Source organism: Ostrinia nubilalis, chromosome 5, assembly GCF_963855985.1.
Source record: "Ostrinia nubilalis chromosome 5, ilOstNubi1.1, whole genome shotgun sequence".
Classification (NCBI taxonomy): Eukaryota; Metazoa; Arthropoda; class Insecta; order Lepidoptera; family Crambidae; genus Ostrinia; species Ostrinia nubilalis.
In genome coordinates this window covers 7,167,202-7,184,647 of record NC_087092.1, presented here as the reverse complement: position 1 = coordinate 7,184,647, position 17,446 = coordinate 7,167,202, and the positions used below count along the sequence as shown (strand labels likewise).

At 35.9% G+C, this 17,446-nt stretch overlaps 1 pseudogene; it reads right to left on the bottom strand.

The window, feature by feature from the left end:
• Positions 1-3,174: 3,174 nt before the first annotated feature.
• Positions 3,175-4,802, bottom strand: LOC135072126 (uncharacterized; annotated as a pseudogene).
• Positions 4,803-17,446: the final 12,644 nt, after the last annotated feature.

The following is a 17,446-nucleotide window of genomic DNA, read 5'->3' as shown; positions in this document are numbered from 1 at the left end:
CCGCCATTTTCATTGCGATTACTAAAACCCCGGTGATAAGTGGGTCTAGTCAAAATGCCATCCCAAACCAATAGGAAGTTTTCACTAATGTCAGTCGCCGCGTCACCAGTAATTCGATTCGATCGGAAAATGGCAGCCAAAATGCACATTGAACCACCAACGACGCGGCGATATAAAAGTTCATTCAAAATCGAATAAAAGTTAAAAAATGTCTATGACTTTGCGATTGTTTTTACTTTTTATAGCTTTTTTTTTTTTAATTTGTTTCTTCCTTCTTTCTGCTCTCTGTTTACGTCTATGCTTTGCCGTCAAACTAACTGTCAAAACGACATCGCGATACGGATTTGTCAAAACAGATTTAGGGTGGGTTGCACCATCTTAGTTTAACTTTGACAAACGTCTAAAATCTGTCAAACTCCATACAAAAAACACCGGTTAACGTCATAGTTACGGTCAAAGTTAGGTGGTGCAACTCACCCTATTGGTTTTCGATCGAATCGAAGCTTATCACCGGGGTTTTAGTAATCGCAATGAAAATGGCGGTTGTTGCGATTCGATTCGATTTTGATTGAGTCTTAAATGCATGTTGGCTAAGCCTTTGTATGGGAAATTTCAATCCAGTCTTTCGATTATCGATAGGTAGGGCTTTGCGATTCGATTTTTTGCCGTTTGACTAAGCCTTTTTTGTTATCGACCTCTTTTGCGATTTGTTTATTTGTTTGCGACTGGTTTGCGATGGGTTTGCGATTTTAAAGTGCGTTTTGACTAGACCCGAAGCTTCGATTCAATCGAAAACCAATAGGGTGAGTTGCACCACCTAACTTTGACCGTAACTATGACGTTAACCGGAGTTTTTTGTATAGAGTTTGACAGATTTTAGACGTTATTCAAAGTTAAACTAAGATGGTGCAACCCACCCTAAGGCTGTTTTGACAAATCCGTATCGCGATGTCGTTTTGACAGTTAGTTTGACGGCGAAGCATAGACGTAAACAGAGAGCAGCGGGTCTAGTCAAAACGCACTTTAAAATCGCAAACCCATCGCAAACCAGTCGCAAACAAATAAACAAATCGCAAAAGAGGTCGATAACAAAAAAGGCTTAGTCAAACGGCAAAAAATCGAATCGCAAAGCCCTACCTATCGATAATCGAAAGACTGGATTGAAATTTCCCATACAAAGGCTTAGCCAACATGCATTTAAGACTCAATCAAAATCGAATCGAATCGCAACACCCGCCATTTTCATTGCGATTACTAAAACCCCGGTGATAAGCTTCGATTCAATCGAAAACCAATAGGGTGAGTTGCACCACCTAACTTTGACCGTAACTATGACGTTAACCGGAGTTTTTTGTATGGAGTTTGACAGATTTTAGACGTTTGTCAAAGTTAAACTAAGATGGTGCAACCCACCCTAAGGCTGTTTTGACAAATCCGTATCGCGATGTCGTTTTGACAGTTAGTTTGACGGCGAAGCATAGACGTAAACAGAGAGCAGAAAGAAGGAAGAAACAAATTTAAAAAAAAAAAGCTAAAAAAAGTAAAAACAATCGCAAAGTCATAGACATTTTTTAACTTTTATTCGATTTTGAATGAACTTTTATATCGCCGCGTCGTTGGTGGTTCAATGTGCATTTTGGCTGCCATTTTCCGATCGAATCGAATAACTGGTGACGCGGCGACTGACATTAGTGAAAACTTCCTATTGGTTTGGGATGGCATTTTGACTAGACCCACAGAAAGAAGGAAGAAACAAATTTAAAAAAAAAAAGCTAAAAAAAGTAAAAACAATCGCAAAGTCATAGACATTTTTTAACTTTTATTCGATTTTGAATGAACTTTTATATCGCCGCGTCGTTGGTAGTTCAATGTGCATTTTGGCTGCCATTTTCCGATCGAATCGAATTACTGGTGACGCGGCGACTGACATTAGTGAAAACTTCCTATTGGTTTGGGATGGCATTTTGACTAGACCCACTGTATTGTTTATGTACTGTTGAGGCTGTATCGCTTATCCCACGTTATTTGATTGACGTATAGATATTGACAGCCATAAATCACTTTAAACCGAGCAAACCTACGACAGCTATTATGTTTGTAATTAGTCCGAGGTATATAATGGCAGACTAGCACTACTTCAGTTAGTCGTAGGGATCAGAACGTGAACTGCAAGCAATAAATTAATATTTTAATCATTAGGATCGATTACGTTAAATTATATTAACGATAGACACGATCGTTTATCTTTGTTACACCATTTACAAATCATTTTAGTATTCATGTTAAGTTAATGTATGAAACACGACTGACATAAAACAAGGCATAAGATAATAGCAATCAACTTAATTAAATCCATACGTAAACGACTTTTTAGAACAATAAACTACAAATGATTTTAAAGTAGGTACATATTCATATCACACCTCGAAATCAAATTCAGAAGAGTCTGAACAAAATCTCAATAGGATTTAAGACACTATTAAACCAAAAAAGACCGTTTCTCCAACTACTTGATCCTTGAAGGATCGTACATTTCATTTGTTATGTCTTTGGAAAATTATTTCCGTACTAATATAATAAAACTTAATAGCTCTAATAGTGCCTTATACTTACTAGCCCATAATAATTACTAGAACTTACATAGTAATTTCATTACAATCTAATAAACTCATACAATGTATGGTCAGTGTAAAGAATGTTCGTCACAAGCAAAGGCATATCACTTACGAACGCACATCGATCATGCCACCGCGGGTGTGCACCATAACGAGGCCACAAAGCGTGCAGAATCAGCCAATAATGACAAATTAATTGACTGAAATGTGTTTCCGTCGAAACCATTAAGACAAAGTCGAATATGTCACTCATTTAATCAACGCACGAAACTCAAGGGCTGATTGCCCCTGTTAACCTTAAGAGCTGCTGTCAACCTATAATTGAAACGAAGCCTTGATACGTTTCAATTGTCTGGGATCATTTGGCTTGATACAGCTCACAAATAAACATCATTTGCTATATAGAAGAGTAGTGCATTTTAATGTACCTATCGTAAAAGTTTTAATAATAATAATAATATAATAATAATACGTTTATTTTCAGACCATTATGATCCATACAGTTGTGTTAGTAACAATATTATACTTAAAATTAATCTAGGTTAGTAGTAACATAAATCAGTCAAAAAAACCGGTTTCTGGATCCATGCATGTGTATATTAATCCAGTGCTTAAAGATGGGACACGATGGCCTATCTTTGATAACCGACAGGATGCTGTTGGCGCTCTCCCGTATCCTCGCAAGCATCGACGCTGTTCGTTTACGGATGATAGCGTAGAAGTCATCCACACGCGCTTCCGCGAACATAGTCGAAGCACTGCAGAACCTTGGTAGCCCCATCAGCATCCTGAAGGCATTGTTGTACTGAACCCTGAGAGCGTTATAGGTCTTTTGCGTGAAGTCACACCACAGACTGCAGGTGTAAAATGTTTTTTTTTTTTTTTTTTGTAAGTAAGTGCTATTGGAATGCACTTGCAATTGGAGCTAGTGGAGTACTCCAATTGCAAGGCAGTGATTGATATTATAACTGCATGATTGTTTAAGTTTTGTTAAAATCTTTTAGACTGCTAACAATGTATGATACGTAGACTTTAAAGCTTTTTGTTGTGTCTTCTTTACTGGTAATTTCTTCGAGATTATAGGGGTTTATTCTTAACAAGCGGGAAGTGGTTTCATGTGCGAATCTTTGTGTGGTGAATCTAGGGCACTGAGTAAGTAGGTGTTCCCAGGTTTGCGGGGTTTGGTCGTCGCAGGGACAGCGGTCATCTGCGACGATATGGAAACGGTTTAGGTATGCCTTGTGGTAACCATGGTTGGTTAGCAATTGGGTAATGGCAAAGTCCGGCCGAATGATCTTTAAGAACTGCTGCAAGGTGTAAAAGTTGGCAGGAGAGATCGGGTATGGACACAGGTGTTCGGGTCCATATATAAAGTTTCAGCCGACTCTTTGCATTTTTGCCTGTTTTGGTGTTTTACGAGGCTGATGGGTACTGCTTGAAAGTCAGGTGTTTTTTGCAGTCTTCCAGCGGCCTTAGCTGCCGAATCTGCTTCCTCATTGCCGTCGAATCCAGCGTGGGCCTTAATCCACGCGAATTCGACGGTTTGGCCAGATGAACGGGCTTGGTGTAGACTTTTGTGTATTCTGACAGCAAATTGGTTGTGACTGCTGCCATTTTGCAGCTCTGTAATGACAGAATGCCTTATAGAGGGTAATTTTGACATCTCTTGTGCACCTGGCAAACCTGCGGGCGAGCATGTTGCATCGGACCGCCAACGCTCTTCTCTCTCGTTCAATGTCACAGTCATCCGATAGGTTTTCAGTGACAATGTGTCCAAGGTATTTGAATTGAGTTACTCTCTCCAGTTCTACATTGAGAAGTTTCACTGGAGGTATTGGAATTGATTTCTTATTACCTGATCGAAAAACCATGAATTGACTTTTTTGACATTATAAAGAAGTCCATGCTTAGAAGCATATTCTTCACACACCGACAATAATTTGCACAGACCATTTGCCGTTGGGCACAGCAACACCATGTCGTCTGCGTAACTAATGCTGTTGATCATAAGACCGTCAACTGAGCAGCCGACCCTGGTGTCGCTGAGCTCAACGATGAGGTCGTTCACATAAAGGCTAAAAGCGCAGGAGATGTTAGCCCTCCCTGTCTCACCCCACATTCAAGAGTGTATTCATCAGACAGCTCTCCAGAGTCCAGACCATCTGACCTGGTTAATCTGATTACCATACCAGTACTGAAAAGTAGTAATTAGTTCAGGTGGCAATGCTATGTCAGATAGTTTCGACCACAATAACTTATAATTAACCAGGTCAAATGCTTTAGAGAGATCCAGGAAAGCAGCATACACAGGCGTCCTTCTCTGGGTATAGTTTTATACGGCTTTTATTTCTTACAGATCGATTTTTGAAAAAGCTCTAGCACTCTGAGATTAATCATCGATGGTTATCATTACCTATTGAAACTAGATGCAAACTGTTAATATAGAGATAGTAAATTGCTACGAATCAATTTCTTTTTTCATTCTATGAAAAAAATGGTTTGATCTTTTATCAGGATTTCTCTCTCAATTGGATCAGTCCCAAAACAAGCATAAAATAAATACTAGGAACAAGTGACCCTTTATGTGAAACAAACCTTACGTGGACTAGCTCGGAGTAATAAAAAGGCTACCTCACCATATTTAGAATAGCCTACCCCGGAGCACCAGTAGAAAACCAATTTAATGTTATTAACTGAGTAATAATATATTTTATTTACAGCACTATAAACCTTTGTCTTTATTCTAAACAAATCGCGTATAAACTGAAGCAATAAAACTCGCGTTTTAACATTAATTTTAATAGCTAGAATGTCATATTCGGAAAATAATGTCAAATGGAATAACTATCCTTGATAATTCCGGTGCAATAGACGTTCAACAACATTACTTACTGCCCACGCAAGTTACATGCAGGAAGAAACTAATTAAATAAACTGGATAAATAAATAGCATTTATTTTATGTTTGTTTACATAGGTACTCTACACACCCGGGTTTACTTGGTTGTGTAAAGTTATATGTAGGTATATGAATAAACTTACTACATACAAGTTACGGTCATCTTTATCACCTTTTTACTTTACTTTGTATTTTGAAAATGAGAAACATAAGCAATTAAATTTGTGTATTCTTCGAAATTTTGATTTATTAGTAGCGTTTCTTGATATGTCAAGAAACGCTACTAATAAATCAAAATTTCGTAGCATTCGTTGTCCTCATAAAACACCATAACCATGCATTTATTTAACTAGCCTTTGGTTCGTTAATTATAATTATAATTGTAAAATATCAAACTAAACTTTCAGATTGTGCTTTTTGTAAGCAACTTACTATTTTTTTTTACCTGGCTGTAATAAAATGATAAAATACAATTATAATTAAAAAAATAACGTTTTAACAGAAAGAACCACAGACTTGCAATAAGATAAATAATGTTCAACGTACAAGACAAGTTTATTTAAGTAAACACTGTAATAAAATAACAATTAAAGCTCAATGAATTACTAATGACTCAGATAACTTATAATATTATACGACGTATGAAATAATGTTGTTACTTCATGTAATCACGAGTGCTAATTGTTGACACGAACTAGGAAAGCCTGTTAGAAATGAACATGGCAAACGTTTGTACAATGCGTACGCAATTCCTTTTATCTTTGTGATGGTGGAGTGTGTGACGTCACATTTTTAAGGCGCCGATCCACTACAATTGCATGCCCTAGCGATATGCAAAAATGTTGGATGCATACAGAAATTAAGAATGTAGATGTAGTTGCACCCTTATGACAATACACACTGCAAAAATGTAATTTATTTCAATGACTAGTCAGTTTTATTTTAATTTGTTAACATAAGTGCATAATATAAATTTTTAGTTTTTGTTGCAACACACTGCAATAGCAACGAGTTTAAATTATATTTTAATCATTAATTTTGATAATAACAACTGTTGATAAGTTTCAAAACATAAAGCGCAATTCGTTGATTGACAGATTGATTCGAATATTCATAAGGTAGACTGAGTGCAACCAATGTAGGTACTTCGCAATAGAAGCATGCACCAAAAGTTATTTATAGACGGACAAAATAATTTTGCATAAATAACGTTATAAATTCAATGACGTCCGCTTGGGGTGCTGATTTGCGGCCACCAGCTGTAACTGAGGTTGCATGTGGGTTCCAGTACCACCAGGTATCCAGGCGGGAGTAGGATTAGAAAGATAATTTTAAATAAACTGCACTTAAAGAAAATTGATAAAATTCGCTATAAAAGGTACTTGAATGCTCTACTAATAGTACTATGAATAAACATACTCGTATTAAAAAGAAAAATTGAAAAGAGCTTTGAAAGCCAATGTGTTTCAGCTTGCGTTCAGGGAGTTAATAGTCTGATTATTGGAACATTTATTAATAAATCCGAATGACTCAAACTACCTCTTAGTAAGGTGGCGCCTGGCAGTGTTCAAGCTTACTCAGACATTCGGCTAGCACAGCAAATGGATGGTAGGTCTAACCCGAGCCAATGACGGCAGCCAGAGATTAAGTAAAGCAAACTGACGCACGATGGGTTAAATACAGCTGCGATTGCGCCCACGCATTCACTTCAGACCTATCACCGTTAATCGCAAATCAACAGAATTATTCACGGGAAAAACGATTTGTCATCATCACTACGAAAGTGACCTTTATTAAAAACTATTTTTTAGATAAAACACGGATGTTGAGGCTTTTTCAGGAATGGTAAGAAAATAATTGTAAATAAAATTAATTAAAATTCAATAGGTGCTAATAAACATTTCAATGTAGTAAGTACATAAATAAGTACCTATTAGCGGAATTATTATTGTCCTCATGACGTTAAGTTACCTAACTTGGCCACCAAACCGCTAACTGCACCACAAACACCTACATAATAATTAAATTTCATAAACATATTATTTAGGACATACGGTATATTCAAAGTTCAATACCACTACAATAACAAAAACGTTACGCGTGATCTACAAAATTTTTCTGTCCGATAAAGATAAAAAGATCACAGTTTGAACTTTAAACTTATCGCTAGAACTTTTCTGTCATTCAGCTAGAGACTTGATAATGTCATTCAAGTATTTTTATTTCTTTCAGATTTGTTGTTCGGGTCAGTGAACTTACACTTTTGAAGGTAAAATAATAAGACCAAGCTTCTGACATTGTTTTAATGATGTCATCGGCATTTAGGATGACATTAACGAATAATTCAGTAAAATGAACTATGTACAAACATAGGTTTTCATTTCAGTAATCATGAACTTTACTTTTGAATCAAGTTTTGGGCGTCGCGGCGTCGTTTCATAAATTATATGAACATTATGACAATTAGGGGAGACCAAGGTGAGTTGTAACAGAGGAGAGTTGTGACATGGTCGATTTTTACCCGACTGTGCCAGAAGGAGGGTTATGTTCTTAGAAACCTATTAACTATTAGCTACTATTATGTATTCTACTATGCTATTAGCGAGCACGCAACAGCGCGCATTTGTTAGCTCGAGACTTGAACTAAAATACGCGCTCAGTGCGAGCTCGTTAGTAGTTACTAATAAGTTCCAAAAAATCAACAATGTCACAACTCTCCTGTGATATAACTCACCTCTGACTCCCTAAGATCAATACTGCAAAAGATTCATTAAATATTTGCGAAGATAACTCAAAGCCATCCATTCTAACATCCGGCAAATTGCGGGATAGTATCGGACGTTCGTTTATCTGAGTTCTAGACCTTTGCCACCACTCCGAGGCAGGGCGAAAGTAGGACTTATATTACAGTTATTTATTACTAATGCATCAGAATATCAAACGTACTGCCGATATAAATTGGAGCTATAAACAAACTTATTGCTAACTTATTTGTGCTCGTATTTCCTTTCGGTCTATTCGTAGTTGTGGTTACTTAATTTTACGACTGCAGTTAATAGAGACGTAAGACGATTTACTTTAGGCTAACTTAAGTACCATTTGACTTTTATGTGAAACCAGTGCCCGACATTACAACCTTACCAACGACATTTTTAACAGCTTTCAAAGCTCAAAACACAAATTTTCAATAATTTAGATACCACACCTTCATCAATAGGTAGGTCTTATCAAAGTGACGGCAATTTAAACGCAAATTATAAATATTAAATGATAATTTTCTAAAATTAATAATAAACGCTGTCATGTACCGCATTGATTTATCGTTCTGAATATCTATGTACCTAGTTAGCATTTAAAGTATTTTTATGTGTACTTAACAAGTATTATTCCCATTCACTTTTGCATAGGTTAAGAGCCATTTCACAAAAATATTCCGCGCGAATTTAGGTAAAAGCTGTCAACGCAACGTCAAAAGAGTAAAAAGAACGCTGAAATGGACAAAAAAATCTTGAGCCGTGACCGTATTAAGACTTGATTTAAGTTATTAATTTTAAGGTAGAATGAGGTATTCAAACTTGATAAATTAATTTAAATTTTTAATAGAGTTTAATAAGTCTTTTATATTTCGATTCATAATGAAACACGAATAGGTATAATATGTAAAATATATTTAAGTACAAAATAAAGACAGTCACATAGTGAAAAAAAAATCTGCCCCTTTACAGCTCCATCATCGGGCCCTGGATACGAAATATTCGTCAAGGCGAATCACACAAGCCCAAACTCCATAGGGTTCTATTGTTTTGTTACGGAGGTGGCCATTGCATCTCCTCCAGATCCATTATCAGACAGAGCTAAGAAATAAATAAATAAATATTATTATAAGTAAACAAATAACTAAAATAATTCATCTTACTATCTTACTTCTTACTAGTCTTACTAATATTATAAATACGAAAGTTTGTGTGGATGTCTGGATGTTTGTTACACTTTCACGCAAAAACTACTGAACAGATTTTGATGAAACTTTACAGTACAGTACAGCAGTACTAGGCAGTCTGTGTTCAACTATCACTCGGGTCGGAAGTTCCTATCGCAAAACCTTTGGTTCACTCAGTTCCAATACGACTCTAGTGCTGTGTGTAATTATTTTCGTGAATACACTGAATTTATTAATTTCTACGAGTGGATTTCATTTTGCCTGAGACCTACGCCATGAACTCTGAACCAGAAGACCCTGTCGCCAGCGACAGCGACGCTCATCCATCCCTGGCGTCGACCAGAATAACAATGTTAGGCTATAATTTATGACGATCTGTGACAAATTAAATTTCAAGCGGGTGAAGCCGCGGGCAATACTACATATTTCATACTAGCTTTTTGCCCGCGACTTCTTCTGCGATGAAGTGGAAAATGGTTCTAATAGAATTAAAATATTCTAAGAAAATTAATTTTGTTAAAATAAATGATTATATTTTTTGATATAAAATCTACAAATTATTATGTTTAAATATTTGAGTACTTACAAAATTATGAGATCTTTCTAAAACAAAATTAAAACACTACACCTGCCGCAGATTTCTTTGTAAACAATGTTTTTTTGTTTTTCCTTCAGGTGCTAAAATCACCAGGCTATTGTGTGCGCATACTCTGGAGTATGCCACATACAACTGGTCGTCGGAGAAGCATAGATTTCCATTAAGTCTACTCCCGCTACCATATGGAACTCCGCTAAAACTCGTGAGGGCGCCAACACTTGCTTTTTATAGAAAATTAGTATGAGCAGCTGCGCACGCGGTTGCCCGTTGCAGGCTCTATGCAACCACAGTATTTTAAACCGTGGTCCCTAAGCATGAGATGGGAAACTGCACTCTCTTGAATTCTCTTGAATTTGATGGTGTTAGGGGAATCCTAGGAATGAATACAGACTTTCCAATGGGATCTCCTCATCAATATTGCGAAATTGCGAGTTGCAATGCAATGTTACGTTTTCACTTGTTATTTTATTGTAATCTGACCTTGATTTTTCAAACACGTGTCAAAAAAAACAATTAAATCAAAAGTAGGGGAAAGTAGTACGAGATGATCCCCTTAAGCGGGAATCGCTGTAAAATACATATTTTTCAAGGTAAACCAAAAATAAAGACGATTACTACTAGTATATTTATCTATCCAACTTTCCTTATACTCAAAACCAGAAATAATTTAGGTTTCATTAAAATATTTCATTTTTTGCAAAACCTTACAAAGTGATCATCTTGTACACCCCTGTGGGTAAGATGATCCCCCAGGTAGGGGTAAGATGATCCCTATGATTCTGTTCTATGATCTATTCTTTTTTGGTTATATTCCTTTCGGAGTACATAATTATGCGAACAAATCGTTAAAAAGTTAGAAAAGAAAAACATTTACGAATTAAATAACGAAAATAACTGATTCTTTCTTAGTGCATGCTAAAAAGCATTTAAATAATTGAAACGCTTTTTGGCTGGAGCTGTGTTGAATATATCACAAATAAATTCACCTGCTTCATCACCAGCGTTGCCAGTTTTTTTTTTCGCCAAGTCGGGACTTTGGTACTTTTTGAGTGAAAATAGCGGGATTCTTCCGTCAGAAGCGGGACATAGTAAAAAAACGTACACAGTGTGAGTCACGATAAAGTGCACCATATAAATTAAGGTGAAACTAGACCTATTTTTATCGATAAAAAAGAGCTCAAAAAATTTTTAAGTTTTTTTTTTTAATTTTATACATAGAACTTTTTTCTTCCAATTACTTATTGTAAAGAAAACGTAATAAATTTTAAACTAAGAGGTAGATCCTGATAAAATAAAAACAGTAATAATGCTAAATAATAGGCAATACTAAAAAAATACATAAAATGCTCAGAAAATGCCAAAAAATAATAAAAAATTATACCTACTTTTTGAAAAAAATCTGCTTTTAAATTCGTGTTTTTTTGGTTATTTGATAAATTTCTCCAAATAATGCCCCTATAACAGGTGGTTTTTATTACTTTGTGTTATTATTTATCGTATTACCTTTGTAAAACCAAAAATCACATGTCTCTATCCATATCACAACGTTTGCAATGATCGTTTGAACAAAGGCCTGCCACCAAATTATTCTACGCTATAGTCTGGTGAAGTGAGAGTCTCTCTCCGAAAAGCGGGACCGAGCCTGTCCCGCGCGGGACATTTAAATTTGATTTAAAAATCGGGACGTCCCGCCAAAATCGGGACGTCTGGCAACGCTGTTCATCACCCTCTACCCCAGCACATGCTTTATGGCCCCATTTTCCACATGCATAACATTTTATCCATCCTTCACCCTTGGTATCGCTTGAAAACTTTTCTGTTCAGTACAGCCATTCAGTATCATCTCCTTCAGACTCAGGTGAGTTATATGAAGTTCTCTTTCTTTTATTTCACTTCTCTTTACCTACTCCATTGACTTTTTTGTTTTAATTCCCAGGGATCATCTCGTACATATAGGAAGGGATCATCTTGACCCAAGTCCCACTTTTTGTTAAATATTTGCTAAAATAATCTACAAGTACGCGGCTACGTTTTTATAGCCAAAATATTAAAATTAAACTTATTAGAAAGCCTAACGACAACAGTAATTACATTTAACATTGTTTCAATAAAAGTAACATAAGCTCAAAGTCATGCCTATTTTAGATCAGAAGTACACAATTTTTCTTTTTTCTCGTCAAATTCGATGTATCGCTCACGCCACCATTACGATTTGACTGAGGCGGGGATGTGTCCAGAGCTATGTTTTACCAGTGAAAGAAACTAAATGACGTTAGTGGTTTCAGCACAATCGCGAAAGATCATCTTACCCCAGGGGATCAACTCGTACTACTTTCCCCTACTAAGGAATATTTCATTGATATCAACTTAGAAACAAGCACAGATCACAGAAACTAAAGGGAAATGTGACAAGGGACAAATTGGAACATATTGCTTGTGAAAGCAATGATGACAGTAGCGACGTCATTATGTAAACAGTTTATATTGCTTGCATAGTACTAAAGATTATTCGAACGTTGAATACTGATACCGCAGTGGATAATGAGCACATAATTTGATTTCTTTGTGTGTGTGAATTTCTAATACGACACTGAGTTTCGAACTCGGCGCATTACTTAGCATCTCTCTATATTTCTATGGAACCAAGTTATCTCCAAAATAACATTCGACACCTTTTTAACATAGTCAGGTAATAATTTTAATAAAATACGAAGCACGTCATCTATCAATAGGATATATGCATATTTTAGAAGTTAATAAATTATGCATAAAATATAAACACTAGAAGTTTAGTTAAATCGTAGAATTTCTGAAAAACAAGTACTAAAATCGTACTGAAAAAAAGTATTAATATGTTATCTAATTTATTTATTAAACGTCGAATTTTATCAAAGATTTTGTACTATAATATAGTTTTTGAAAATATTTTATAGCCTACATAGAAAAAAAATTAGGATTCTAAATCGTGAAAGAATTTTTTTTCGGAGCTATTGCCTCCAAACAAACAAACAAACAATCAAATCTTTCCTCTTTTATTACTATAGACTTAACAACAAAGCTTCCCTCTCGAAACAAAACGCTTCTTTTTTTTCTTCACGAAACAAAACTCAAAGCGGATAATTATATAAACAAATCTTTGAACAATTTCACAGCGCCATCTAGTCCAAAAGTAGGCAACCAATATGCTTGTGTTAAGGGTGCTAGCATAATGGATATACTTTTTTATAATTTATTTATTAAATTAAATACATGGTACCTACATAATTATTATACATAGTTACACCCAGATCCGTCAAAGAAATTAAAATTCATCATTTCAATTTCTGCTCGGCCGGCCGACTCGAAACAGCCTCTCGGCATAGTATCAAATTTATTTGGTCGCCGTACAAATCACCGCTTTACGACACGAACGCACGTAAACGTCACGGCGGGAAAAATGACACAGGTCCTGCCTTGACGGGCGCTCGCGCCATACTAATCGATGTCGGCTTGCGCATTGTAATTTATACTGATATTCACATCAATATTTTGACAAAGTGGTTACTAATATTTAAACAATAACTGTAGAAATCAATTCTACAATGAATATTCTTTATTATGGGATACTTTTATTGCAGTTATTGCTGTGTTTTTAAACCAAAAACCACGATCAAAATGTGACGTTAATCTTCAAATTTGCCAAATTATTTTTAGATTTTACTCAATAATGGTAATGAAATTCAAGAATCTATTTCATTAATGGACTACAAGAATATATGTCCGATGATTACTATATATTTTTAAGCTTATTATATGAGCATAAATAATAGATACAGGACTTTGAAAATGAGTCTGCGGCAATTTTTCCGTAAAATGGTTGTGGGAGATGGGGCACTGTGAATTAAGCAAAAGAATTTTAGTAAATCCGTTTCATTAATGGTCAACACCAAGGATTGACCTATCTTTCGCAGTTATTAAATAATCTCTGGGTGTTGCTTAAGATAGTAATTCATGCTTCCAAAATCTTAGAATTTCGCACGAAAATGTAAAATGGCTCTTAAACATCTTCAATGTCCAGGTTCTGTGACTATAGTGACCTTTCGTTTAGTTGTCTTACCCATTTATGGTTACAAAGCTTTAACATATATTTCTGGAGGTTCATGTCAAGTATCAATTTCGTGGGCAATTAAAATAGCTTGTTAATTGTGACTTACACGTGATACTTTAATAAATTAAAATGGTTGTCTCTGTACTCACATCCGATGTCCTTACGTGTTATGTAGAGACCCTGATTAAGCAAATATTGTCTAAGTCATAGCAGGCAGTATAGTAGGTACACAGTCCTTTCTTTAACAACTAGCTTACAGCAATTGTCATCAAAACATACTCCCACGTCGCTATCTCCCCAGCCGACTATGCAGTGATACAAACCACACGGTAGTCCTTTGCCGGCTTAACAAAACTCTAGTGCCTGCAGGTGGCTACCAACCATATGCTAACCTTAATGCTGAACTGCACAATCAGCTGAAAGGTCGAGGAAAGCTGGCTCAAACATCGTTATGCTGATGACGCTTATTATACCTTTGAATTCAGATCTTGATAAATATCGTGGTAACGTATAAAATAAAAAGATTCAGACTTCAGAGGCCAAGCCCAAGAGTCACCACTTCACTTCAATGATTTTTTCAGTTTCAAAAAAGATTTCATCAAAATAAATACGAATAAACTACTTTACCTACCCACAGGAATTCGTGAAGATTTAATGAGAGATAGTGTTCAGGAGATGAATGAACACTATCTCTCATTAAATGGAAATAATGTCATAGACCTTTAACGATAAAGTGCATTTGATAAGGTGGAGGACAGAAGAGACAACCGTGGCTTTTTCGTAATGCGTTAATCGATTGCTGTCATCAAGTGCACTGCCCTCGGTGAATATCATTAGTGCATTTATGCATTAATGATGTCAGTGATGTCATATTAAAATCTTACTCTGGCCGGATAATGGGATATTGTTCGACCGCGTAGTAATTGTAGATTCTGATAACAGAAAAAAAAATGTATTTAGCACGAGATAGACTTTTTATGTGAAAAGTTGTTAAGAAAATTATTGTCAGTGCAGCATGCTTTATTGATACACAAAAATATCAACCGAACTGAAAACCTCCTCCTTTTGTTGAAGTCGGTTAAAAAGGAAAGGGATCTATGATGGTTTGAACGACTAAATTCAAATTAAACCGAAAATACTTACATATTAAAAAAAAACACTAAGTAAGCCATTATTTTGATGGCGCCAGTCCTTCTTTGAAGTAATAGACCAGAAAAATATGACAAATCTCTCCTGCATTCCTAAGTAATTATTCCGACACTGTTAAATTTTCGGAACTGGGTGACACTTCGGAAGATAAATGGCTGTGGAATCACAGATCGCCAATGATGCGACCGTTACGCACACAATGCCCCAGATAAGATATATTGATTTTTGTCGAACAAAAGTTTATGTCCTTTGCGGCGTAGCGCTAAGTGGCGACCCAAGCTCCACGAAGACATTCTTGAGATAAGGCTGCATTGCAAGTCGATCACTCACCCACCACTGCTGCGCTTCTCTCCATCTTAAGGCGTCCTTCGCAAAGATACCTTTGTTACTTATCCAGTTTTACGACTTCGGCGGGTGGCCAACGCGATGTTGTCTTCAAATTAGTGTTGTAAAACGCAAAATGCAAAAAACAGGGCTGTAATTCATTTTGTTTTAAATTATATTAATAGCAAAAAATAGAGACTAGTATTAGTAACTCTCAGTCATAGACCACATAAATAGAACATTACCACAAAGTATAAAGGTATCAGAAACTTTGTATATCGTTTTTGAGCAGATAATGGTTCAAATAATGAGACCTATTATATTGGCAAGATTTCAATAGAAGAATTTAAGAATCATACAAAATGCCAACTATTGCCGACATATTCTAGCTCTCGGTTAGATTTTAACCATTCTTTAATCGTTCAATGCTAACTTTTGGTTTAGCTGTAAGGAACTGCGGCAATATAAGCCCTCGTCTTATACAAGAAGTTTTACTCCTGTAAAACTAATTTTTAAATGTGCTGAAGACCTGAAACATCATCATCATTCTACTACACATTTGGGATAGGTAGGTACCTACTTAACCGAAGAAAGTTTTTTACTCATGTGGCGAAGTCACAAAACATTTTTGATAAGTGAGTAGTGGATTGTCCTTTTAGTAGTGTTGAGAAAATATCCGGCACCCCAACCTGAAAAAGAGACGGTTCATCGCACATTTAGCTCTCAGAGGTCAATGCAATGCATCTAATAAAGATAGCACAGCTATGCATCTGGTCGATCTCGTAAAAGCGTACAACGTGACTGTTGTCTGCGCGGTTTACGACCCAATAATGAACGAGTTTATTCAATTATCGATACTAAGAAGCGACGACCGATGCCAGAGGGATGACTGATTTACGCCTGTCACAATGTTCCCGAGCGATGATCTCAATGCTCACTGTACTTAATACTTAACACGTCGTTATAATTTTAATACAATCGACACACATACGATAATGTTAAGAGACAGTTATTAGTAGATCGCCGGTGCAACATCAAACGGCATAATATCTTAGACGTATAACAAATGGCTAGAGCATGTTATTTCTTCCTCTAATGATTTGTCCCTGCCATAATTGATTCTGAGGTCTCATTCTAAAATAATATTTTGATTTACGGGTACTGCGCTCTCATAAACGATTATCTAAATAATTGCATAATCTTCCGATTTTGTACCGAACCTCTTATATATTAAAGATTTAAAAAAAAATATAATACTGCGCTGTAGCTGCGCTGAAATAAATGAATCGTGTATGGCATATTTTGTAAACTCTACTACCTAATAAATTATCAAGGACTTTTCAGCACGACTGTACTTTTGTAGGAATGCCCCAGATCGGGTCCAGACAATTGATGCGAAATGTCTGGCTCGCCAAATGGCTCGTTGAAACAAGTTCGTAACAAGTTTTGGCACAAAAGTATGTAATGCTGTGAAATATGACAGCATTGACGACAAGACTGCGCGGCTGTGGATCGAATTAACTAATTGGGGAGGTTTCGTCGCCAGCCAATTGCCCCTGTCTCGCTTATTTGTATTTATCACTGGCCACATACAAATTCAGAATTTGCCGAGCATTTAATCAGAGAAAAATGTTTCAAAGATACTTTTTTTTAAAAGTAAACAAAATTGTGTTGGGATCAAACAAAGATCTGCAAAAGTGCAAAGCTATTGAGTATTCCTATACTAATGTATGAATTCCCTGTAATTTCAGGAAGATCATTAATTATGTAATAATTGCTAATTAATGTAAAGTCACGCTGTAGAGAATGAAACTTTGATATGCAGACTGAAAATT